Source organism: Triticum urartu, chromosome 3A (assembly GCF_056163025.1).
Source record: "Triticum urartu cultivar PI428250 chromosome 3A, HENAU_Tu73, whole genome shotgun sequence".
NCBI lineage: Eukaryota > Viridiplantae > Streptophyta > Magnoliopsida > Poales > Poaceae > Triticum > Triticum urartu.
This window is the reverse complement of record NC_141875.1, coordinates 328384502-328395245: the sequence shown is the minus strand read 5'-3', so window position 1 is coordinate 328395245 and position 10744 is coordinate 328384502.

Genomic DNA, 10744 nt, shown 5'->3' with positions numbered 1-10744 from the left:
GAGATATGTCAGCGGCAGGTCCTGGAGCACGTGCATCGTCCCATGCTCGCCACGCTCCGGGAGAGAGCTAGCACGGCCTTGGGCAACATCTGTGAGGCCGCTGTTGGCGAGCCGCACACAGCCAACTATGCTGGCAACCTTCAGTTCTACACTACCGTGGTGACGCAGCTAGAGGCGCGTTCGGCAAGGGCCGATAGGTTGGTGGAAGAGAGGAGCCGCGCGCTGCTCGGGCGCGCCTTCTCCCGTGTCTTTAGCCATCTCCTAAACATGGATTCCCGCTTCGATTTTGATGCTGTCATCGCCCTAGTTCCCCAGGCCGTCCGAGGTGACCTGGTGCACTGGGTGGAAGACAACGTGGACGCCCTTGTCAGGGCCTTTGCTTCGGATGACAAAGACGTGATCATGGGTGCTGACGAGGTCGTCGCGGCGAGCGGCCCTGACGCTGCTGGTGGCGGCGCAGACGACGATGGCGAATTCGGCGACCCCAGCGAAGGCTCAGGAGGTGCTTCCGGGGACGCATTAGGGGATTGGTCCGACTGAGTGTGTATCGCTCCTATCTTTTTTGTTTACCCTGCATGAATAGTACTCAGGTTTTTGACCTGATGGTTGTGAGAGCATTTTGGGAGGGGAAGCCCCTCATGTAGAACCTGTATCAGTAGTTGTCATATAGCATGAGCGCCCGCGCCGACCGGTTGGCAGGTTTACCTTTGTTTCGCGGAAGCCCCGAAGCAGCTTGTGGGAGGGCGTGACGCCCTTGGTGTTCTTTAGTTGCATCTGTCGGACACGTGAGTGTCGCTGGTGGGGAGCTTCACAGGCACTCGCCTTGCTTCACAGGCTCTGGGCCTTTCCTCAAGCGCGAGAGCTTCACAGGCACTCGCCTTGCTTCACAGGCTCTGGGCCTTTCCTCGAGCGTGAGAGCTTCACAGGCACTCGCCTTGCTTCACAGGCTCTGGGCCTTTCCTCAAGCGCGAGAGCTTCACAGGCACTCGCCTTGCTTCACAGGCTCTGGGCCTTTCCTCGAGCGCGAGAGCTTCATAGGCACTCGCCTTGCTTCATAGGCTCTGGGCCTTTCCTCGATCGCGAGAGCTTCACAGGCACTCGCCTTGCTTCACAGGCTCTGGGCCTTTCCTCGAGCGCGAGAGCTTCACAGGCACTCGCCTTGCTTCATAGGCTCTGGGCCTTTTCCAAACAGGACCACCTCCGCAGTCACCCGAAAATCCTCCTGAGAGGGAGCAACAGCGGCAGTCTGGGTTGCGCACGAGCCAGGCCTGACCCGACTTGCGAGGGGCTCGCGAGGGGAGGTAGCTGTGACGAAGCGGTAACCAGAACGCGAGAAATGGCTCGAGCGAGAATAAGCACCCCTTCCCCGAACACACGCAAATCTCAAATTCGAATCCAACTTAAATCCAGCGAGGGAAAAGCTACAGCTGAAGGGAAAGGCAACGAAAAGAAGACAAAAAGCCGCGTCCGGCACCTAATCTAGTCTTGGACGTCTTCTCACCAGCGCGGAGCTAAGTGATGTCCACTGGGTGTGGGAGGGAGCCCCAGGGCCTGAGGCCGGCACCCTTGAGACTCCGGGGCGTGTACAGCCCCACTCATTATTACGTGAGAGTGTCACGGGGCGGCGAGCTTCACAGGCACTGGGCCTTCTTCATAGGTACTGGCCTTGCTTCATATCGCCAGACGAGGGCCCCGCCTTGCGCCACACTCTAGTGCCATCAGCAACGACTGGAACCCAGGACGCCGCCCGATGGGGTAGAGCGGTCGCCAGCGGTTCCCCCGACGTCCACGGGTCCTCTGCTAGGGGCAGGCCCTGAGGCACCTCCCCAGCAGGGGGCCTATCTCCTGAGAACGCGTTGCTCCGAACGCCGCGGTGGTGATGTCGAATCTCGGCCCCTCTCCTGCAGCCCCCTGCACCCTCCTCCCGGGGGGTAGGAGACTGTAGGAGCGGGGCAGCTGCTTGCCGCGGCGACCTGCACCTCCTGCGATCCATGGTTAGCGTATACCTGCTCCTGAAGAGTTAGCGGTGCCCGATAATCGTTGCCTCCAGCGCGGCCAGCGGGTCCGTCCCGGGGCTCCTGGAAAGGCTCTGCTTCCATTGCCTCGTCCCCCCAGCTTGGGCCGAGGAGCGAGCCTTGTCCGTCCTCGTGAGGGTGTCCCTGGTCCATCATGAGGGGCACGTATTCCTCCATCGCCGCCATCCCGAGTGCCACGCCGTGATGCCCCGCATGCCACGCGGTCCCACCTGTCATGCCTACCGCGGGGTGGCAACGTGGCCGCCCACCGGGGCCACGGGTCGCGTTGAGTCCTTCTTCTTCGCGGGCCGGGGGCGGGGGCAGCGTCGCCGCCGGTCCGGTGCTGACAGCTTCGCTGGCGTCGGAGTAGCCTTGGAGTCCGTGGGCGCGTGCGGAGCCCCCGCGCGGGTTGCCCTGGGCTTGAGATGGGAGCTGGGTGGAGAAGGGGTGAGCCCCCGAGGCGGCGAAGCCCAGGAGCTCCGCCACTCACTTGAGCAGCACGTCATGGCCGCCCTCCAGCAATCTGCACCGCAGCAGCTCTTGGGCCACCGTGAGCGCGGCCCTCGAGTTCGCCTGCTCCCGGCGGCGTGTAGGGTGTCGTGGTCGCGGCATGATTGGAGGCCCTTGCTGCCGACCGTGCCTGCCGCGGCGTAAGAGTTTCCGAAGCCTATCCGCGTCGCCCGCGGCCCGTAGCGCCCTGCGGACCGCGAGCTGCCTGGGGCGCGGGGTCGCCCGAGGCGAGCGGTTCCGCACGGTTGGGCCATGCAGCCCATGGGTCGGCGTTGCCCTCCTGTTCGCGGGGCATGGTGATGACGACGCGACGGGGCGCGGAGTGGTGGAAGACGAATTCCGGGGCACCCCTACCTGGCGCGCCAAATGTCGGATTTCGGGTTCCGGCAGACCCTTAAGGTTCGAACACTGGGGTGCGCGCGGAGATTACGCCTTCTACCTCCCCGCCTCGCAAAGATCTAAACTACTAAAAGAACTGCACAAGGGACACAAGATTTATACTTGTTCGGGCCACCATTGTGGTGTAATACCCTACTCGAGTGTGTGGTTGGTGGATTGCCTCCTGGGGCTGATGATGATGAACAATACAAGGAAGAACAGCCTCGCGAGGGTCTGTTCTTGGCAGGGGCGATGAACTGCTAGGAGGAGTTCAGTCACCCTTCTCTCTCTCACTCTGGTTTCGATCCCCTCTCTCTTTCTTTTTCTCTGCCCAACCCCCTTGCTCTGTGGGCGGCTGGTCCTATTTATAGAGGCCTTGGTCCTCTTCCCAAATATCGAGCGGGAAGGGAGCCAACATTGGCGGGCTAATTTGAAAGGGGACAGCAAGCATCAATTATCCTGACAAAAGCAGTCTTCGCCTGCACAAAGCTATGGTGATGACGCCGTCCTGGGCACCATGGTGACCTCCGTCTCGTAGTCCTCCTGGTCTTGGTCTCGTTGCACCGAAATGGCAACCTTTGCCTGATGCCTCGGTACTCCGCGGCTGCGCTTGCCCCCTTTGCACCAAAGAGGAAAGAAGGACGCTGCGCGCGCTGGCGCCTGCCTAGCGCCCTGAGTCATCATGGCTTGCGTCACGGGCACCTCGCAAGGTACCCCGCCTTGATCTCTCCGCCTCCTCGCGAGCCAGCCTGACGAGGCCGTGGCTGAGGAAGCTCCGTGTCGTCCGCCTCGCGAGGCTTGGCCCCTCGCGAGGGTCTTGAGGCTTGTGCTGATGAAGATGGGCCATGCTGGGCCTCCTTTGAGCCACGCCGCAGGCCACAGGCAGGCAAGTCTGGGGACCCCCGTTCCCAGAATGCCGACACCCTCCGGTTTATATAGACATCGGAGAGGGTTAGGGTTACATAGAGTCGGTTACAATGGTAGGAAAGTCCCTTCCGAACATCCGTATCGCCAAGCTTGCCTTCCACACCAAGGAAAGTCCCTTCCGGACACGGGACGGAGTCTTCAATCTTGTATCTTCATAGTCCAGGAGTCCGGCTTGAAGGTATAGTTCGGCTATCTGAACACCCCCTAATCCAGGACTCCCTCAACAAGGATACTCTATTCTTTGAGGATCGCATTGTTGTGCCTAAAGGTGACCTTCGTAAAGTCATTATGAACGAGGCTCACAATTCACTCCTCTCTATCCACCCTGGAAGTACAAAGATGTACCATGACCTCAAGCACTCGTATTGGTGGACTCGAATGAAGCACGAGATTGCTCAGTTCGTGAATGAATGTGATGTCAGCAGAAGAGTGAAGGCAGAACACCAACGACCAGCTGGTCTCCTCCAACCTCTTGCCATTCCAGAATGGAAGTTTGACCACATTGAGATGGACTTCGTGACTGGTTTTCCAAAGTCCAAGCGTGGCAATGATGCTATCTTTGTGGTCGTCGACAAACTCACTAAAGTAGCTCATTTTCTTCCTATCAAAGAATCTATCACAGCAGCATCTTTACCTCCAGGATTGTCTCTCTGCACGGCTTCCGCAATTGATATCTTCATATCGTGGCAGCATCTTTACCTCCAAGTTCTGGGATTCTTTTCAGAAGGCCATGGGCACCAACATTCGCTTTAGCACAACTTTTCATCCTCAAACTAGTGGCCAAGTCGAGCGACTAAATCAGATTCTTGAAGATATGCTTAGGGCTTGCGTCATCTCTTTCGGTATGAAGTGGGAAGATTGTCTTCCATATGCCGAGTTCTCCTACAACAACAGCTTCCAAGCGAGTTCGGGCAAGGCCCCATTCGAAATTCTCTATGGCGGGAAGTGCCGTAATCCTCTTAACTGGTTAGAGACTGGTGAATGTCAACTTCTTGGGAATGACTTGATCACAGAGGCAAAAGAGATATGCAAAGTCATTCATGATAATCTCAAAGCCGCGCAATCGCGCCAGAAGAGCTACTATGATAGCAAGCATCGTGACTTGGCTTTCGAGATCGGAGACCATGTTTACCTCCGTGTCTCTCCAATGAAAGGTACTCGTCGCTTCGGTATCAAAGGGAAGCTTGCCCCTAGATACGTGGGTCCTTTCAAGATCATTAGCAAGAGAGGCGATCTCGCCTATCAACTTGAGCTTCCCTCCAACTTTGCAAATGTGCACGACGTGTTTCATGTCTCTCAGCTCCGCAAGTGTTTCAAGACTCCTGAGCGCACCATCAACTTCGAAGACATTGATCTCCAAGAAGAACTTTCTTATCGTGAGCACCCTGTTGCTATTCTTGAAGAAACTGAGCGCAAGACTTGCAACAAGTCTATCAAATTCCTGAAATTCAAGTGGTCACATCATTCCGACCTTGAAGCCAACTGGGAACGTGAGGATCACCTCCGTTCTGAGTAACCGGAGTTTTTCCAGTCCTAGATCTCGGGACGAGATCCTTTCATAGTGGTGGAGTGTTGTAACACCCCGGATGTAATTTACCTTATTTGTATTCCAACTCTTGCCGTTTCTGGCACTAAGTTATTCTATTTCCTCGTAGTTGGGTTTTTGTCTCCGTGTGTTTTGTCTTTGTCATGCATCTCTTATCATGTCATCATGTGCATTGCATTTGCATACGTGTTCGTCTCATGCATTCAAGCATTTTCCCCGTTGTCCGTTTTGCATTTCGGCGCTCCTATGTCCTCCGGTGTCCCTTTCTACCTCTTTTCGTGTGCGGGTGTTAAACGTTTCCGGATTGGACCGAGACTTTTCATGCGACCTTGGTTTACTATCGGTAGACCGCCTGTCAAGTTTCGTGCAAATTGGCCTTCGTTTGATACTCCGACGGCTAACCAAGGGTCCGAAAAGGCCTCGTGTGTGTTGCAGCCCAACACCCCTCCAAAGTGGCCCAAAACCCACCTAAACCTCCTCCATCACCTAGCTCGTTCGATCACGATCACGTGGCCGCAAACCGCACCTCATTTGGAGCTTCCTAGCTCCCTCTACCTCTATAAATAGGCCTCCTCCCAAAATTTATGGGTCTCCTCCACCCCTAACCCTAAATTTTCGCTCGCGCCGCCGTCGGACATTGTCCGGGCCGCGCCGGACACCACAGCGTAGCTGCCCGCATCCACTGGGGTGACGCCACGTGGCGCCACTGCCCTCATCCCGTCGCCGGCCCGGGAAGCCCGCCCCGGGCCCCCGAGGCCCATCGGCCGTGCCCCGCCGCCTGGGAGCAGGCGCCGCCCGAGAACTCAGCTCCGCCGCCCAGCTCCGCCACCGGCGCCAACTCCGGCCGCCGTCGCCGGAGAGCCTCGCCCGCGGTGCCGCGCGCCCGACGCCGCGCGCCCGCACCGGCGAGCTCCTCCTTCCCCGACTCCGGCGAGACTCCGGCCAGTCCCTCTACTCCGGCGCCCCGCGACAGCTCCGGCCACCGTGTCCCCATCGCCGGTGAACAGGAACTCCGGCCATCCTCGAAACGCGTGCGATCTGGATCTCAGATCCGAAATCTCGGGGTTGACTTTTTTGTCCCTAAACCCTAACTTTTTGCATACTTTGACGCATCATAACTTCCTCATCGTAGCTCCGTTTCGTGCGTTTAGCATATCAAAATGTTCTTATCGACGAGTTCATCATTTCATCTCATTACATCATTTTCATTTGAGCTGATGTAGATGCCCGAAATGCTGTTGGAAGAGGGCTATGTGATGATAGTTTCAGATCAGTTTCAGCAAATGCACTTTTGTCATTTTTGCCATGATTAATGTGTGCATGCTATGATCCTGAGCTCTACATGTGTTTTGTAGAATGCCATGCCATATTTACAGGGGTGTATGCCATGTATTTTTGTGATCTTTGTGGTTACTAGCACAAGCATGCAAAGTAGCTTACTCAATGATGCTGATTTTAGGGACTTAGAATTTCACTAAGTCCTTGCCCTGTCATTATTTTTATGCCATATGTTCATGTTGTTTCCTAGTGATCCGTGCCTCTTTTGAGCATGATCAGTAAGGATGTTTTGTAGATATTGTTGTGCTCTCTCCATCCATGTCTTTGTTTGCAATTATGGAGAACCCTAGCTTGATCCAATCGAGCTCTACTTTTGCTATAAAATGTTCCTCGCAGATTGTTAACATGTTTAGCAATTTTGCCGAGCTTGTTGTTGTTGATCTGTGCATGCTATGTTGTTGTTCTTGCCATGTCTTTCTTCTATGCCATGTCTTGCTTCTGTGCCATGTCTATTTGCTGCTTGTATGCTTAGTTTGTCATGCCTTGCCTCGTAGTGAGTGCATCGAGCTTGTAAACATGCCTACTCGTTATCTGTTTTGCCATGCTCCAGTTTTTCACTAAGTCTGAATCTGTTTATGTTTTTTGCTATGTTCACATGCTTGCAATTGTATTTTCTGATCCCTTTTGGCTCATGGTCACTAAGGGACTTTTGTTATATGCTTTGAGTAGCTTCATGCCATTCCTTGCTTTGCCATGATATGTTCCTGTAGCATGTAGTTATCGTGCTCTAAACATTGCTTCCTGATGTTAAATTCCTGACTTGTTGTTAATTTCACTAAGTCTGTAACCTGTTATCTTTTACACTTTTGCCATGCTTGTTTGAACCTGCTACTGAGTGAATTAGCCGTAGCTCAGTGTTCATCTTTTGTCAAGCATCATGAGTGGATCACTGCCATGTATTTTTTTGCTATGTTTGAGTGCAGAAGCTTATTTATCTTGATGCATTTAGATGGCTACTTGTTGATTATCGCAGACCGGTGCCATATTTGTTTAGCTTGCCATTTCCAAACCGTGCATCCGATTCCGGTGATCTTTATGTCGATTTCAACCGAAATAAACTCCTATTTCCAGTGGCACTCTTGGATTTCGAAGTTGAGGCCATGTTCAATCATTCCTTTGCAAATCATGCATATGCATCACATATCGCATCCCGCATCTCATGACATGTTTTGCATCATGTTGCTTGTGCATTGCACGTGGTTGATTGTGTTCCTTTTGCTTGTTGTTCTTGCTTGGGTAGAGCCGGGAGACGAGTACATGATCGAGGAGCCCGTTGGGTATGCTTACGAGGATCAAGGAAACTCTGAGAACTTTGCAGGCAAGATGACCATAGCCTCGAAATCACTTCTATCTTTGCTTGCTAGATGCTCGCTCTTTTGCTATGCCTATGCTACGATACCTACCACTTGCTTATCATGCCTCCCCAATTGCCATGTCATTCCTCTAACCCACCATATCCTGGCAAACCGTTGTTTGGCTATGTTACCGCTTTGCTCAGCCCCCTCTTATAGCATTGCTAGTTGCAGGTGAAGATTGGAGATCGTTCCTTGTTGGAACATGTTTATTGTTGGGATGTCACCATATTATCTTGTTTTATCTTAATGCACCTATATACTTGGTAAAGGGTGGAAGGCTCGGCCTTATGCCTGGTGTTTTGTTCCACTCTTGCCGCCCTAGTTTCCGTCATATCGGTGTTATGTTCCCAGATTTTGCATTCCTTACACAGTTGGGTTATAATGGGAACCCCTTGACAGTTCGCCTTGAATAAAACTCCTCCAGCAAGCCCCAACCTTGATTTTACCATTCGCCACCTAGCCTTTTTCCCTTGGGTTTCACAGACTCAAGGGTCATCTTTATTTTAAACCCCTGGGCCAGTGCTTCTCTCAGTGTTGGTCCAACCCAGAGCGCCGTGCGGGGCCGTCCCTTGGCAACTTGGGTTACGTTGGCTCCCGTACGCTTAGCTTATCCAGTGTGCCCTGAGAATGAGATATGTGCAGCTCCTATCGGGATTTGTCGGCACAGCGGGTGGTCTTGCTGGACTTGTTTTACCATTGTCGAGGATGTCTTGTAACCGGGATGCCGAGTCTGATCGGATTGTCTTGGGAGAAGGAATATCCTTCGTTGACCGTGAGAGCTTGTGATGGGCTAAGTTGGGACTCCCCTGCAGGGATTTGAACTTTCGAAAGCCGTGCCCGCGGTTATGGGTAGATGGGAATTTGTTAATGTCCGGTTGTAGAAAACCTGAAACTTAACTTAACTAAAATACATCAACCGCGTGTGTAACCGTGATGGTCTCTTCTCGGCGGAGTCCGGGAAGTGAACACGGTGTTGGAGTAATGCTTGACGTAGGTTCTTCTAGGATCACTTCTTGATCATAGTTGTTCGACCGTGCTTTTGCCTTATCTTCTCGCTCTCATTTGCGTATGTTTAGCCACCATATATGCTAGTCGCTTGCTACAGCTCCCCATCATACCTTTACCCTTCCTATAAGATTAAATAGTCTTGATCGCGAGGGTGTGAGATTGCTGAGTCCCCGTGACTCACAGATTACTTCCAAAACTAGATGCAGGGACCGATGATACTGCTACAGGTGATTCTACTGAGCTCAAATGGCTGTTCGATGAGGACTCACGACGATACTACGTGTCTTGCCCAGATGATCAGTAGTGGTGCCCAGTTGGGGCGATCGGGGACTACGTTGCATTTGGGGTTTATCTTCATTTTGGTTCCGTAGTCGGACCTTGAGTGTATTTGGATGAATGTAATGACTTATTTATGCATTGTGTGACGTGGCTAGTGTAAGCCAACTATGTATCCTTTTCCCTTATTGAATTACATGGGTTGTTTGCGAAGATTACCTCACTTGCGACATTGCTTTCAATGCGGTTATGCCTCTAAGTCATGCTTCGACACGTGGCAGATATAGCCGCATCGAGGGCGTTACACATGTATATCCGTGTTTACGTAAAATTCCATTTCCATCTCCATCTTCAATCATATTTTCCCAACTGGCACATTATTTACGTTGTTAATTATATACGCGGCAATATTAACGTACAACATCTCTTGTTTCCGGGTGTCCGGACCGCTGCCACGGCCGCTCCTGACCAACCCGAACCCTCTTCATCACCGGCGCGTGCTTCCCCCCCCCCCCCGAAATGGTCAGTGCCGCATTCATGCCCGACCAGAGCGGACGCGACCTCTCACTGGCACCGGCATTGAACCGGTGCGCCGGCCGAGAGAGCGTCGCCCGCGCCGCTTCCTGGTGCACGCGACTGCTCCGCATTCAAAGGTCGCATTAGCCGGGCACAACATGCATGTAAAAAGTTCTTGGGAGTCTGTGCTACAGCTAGCTATCCTCCCCAACTCGTCAATCTCTTCCAGTAGTACTAGTACTCCATGGCGCGATCCATCGACAAGCAGGCGGGAAAGTTATCGTATACTCGGTTTGCGGTGAGTGGCATGCTGAGCAACCATGTGGGGTCGAGCCCTGGAGGAGGGTGAGACACGAACGCGACAGACGTGATTTAAACATTGGTTTTGCTCGATGACACGATCCAACAAAACGAAACGTTGGTTTCTCTCTCTCCGTTTCCATTTTTTCTCCGGAAAAACAAAAACTTTCCACTCCATTTTTATTCATTTTCGACCAACAAAGCGACATGGAGATGGAGCTACGTGGGGAGCTGCGGCAGTGGAGCAAGCCGACTCCAAAAGGAAGATGGACTATCTGGGACGTCGAGCTATAGCTAGAAGGGCGGTTGGGACGCGACATCTGCCCATACCAAGGTGAGCCCCGATTGGGATGCACCGACTGTGGATTTTATCCCTCGCCGATGTCGACCGCGTCTACGCAGAACATTGTTCCCTTCCCCCAGCTGCGGGATCAGGCCGGATATGTGACTAGCGGTGTGGCCACCGTCGTTCTATGCTTGTGAAGAGAGCAACCCAAGCAAGCAAGCTTGTAGATTAGGCTTCTGCTAGTGTACATATAGTGGTTTTCTTTTTCTCTCCATATCAACCATTTTAT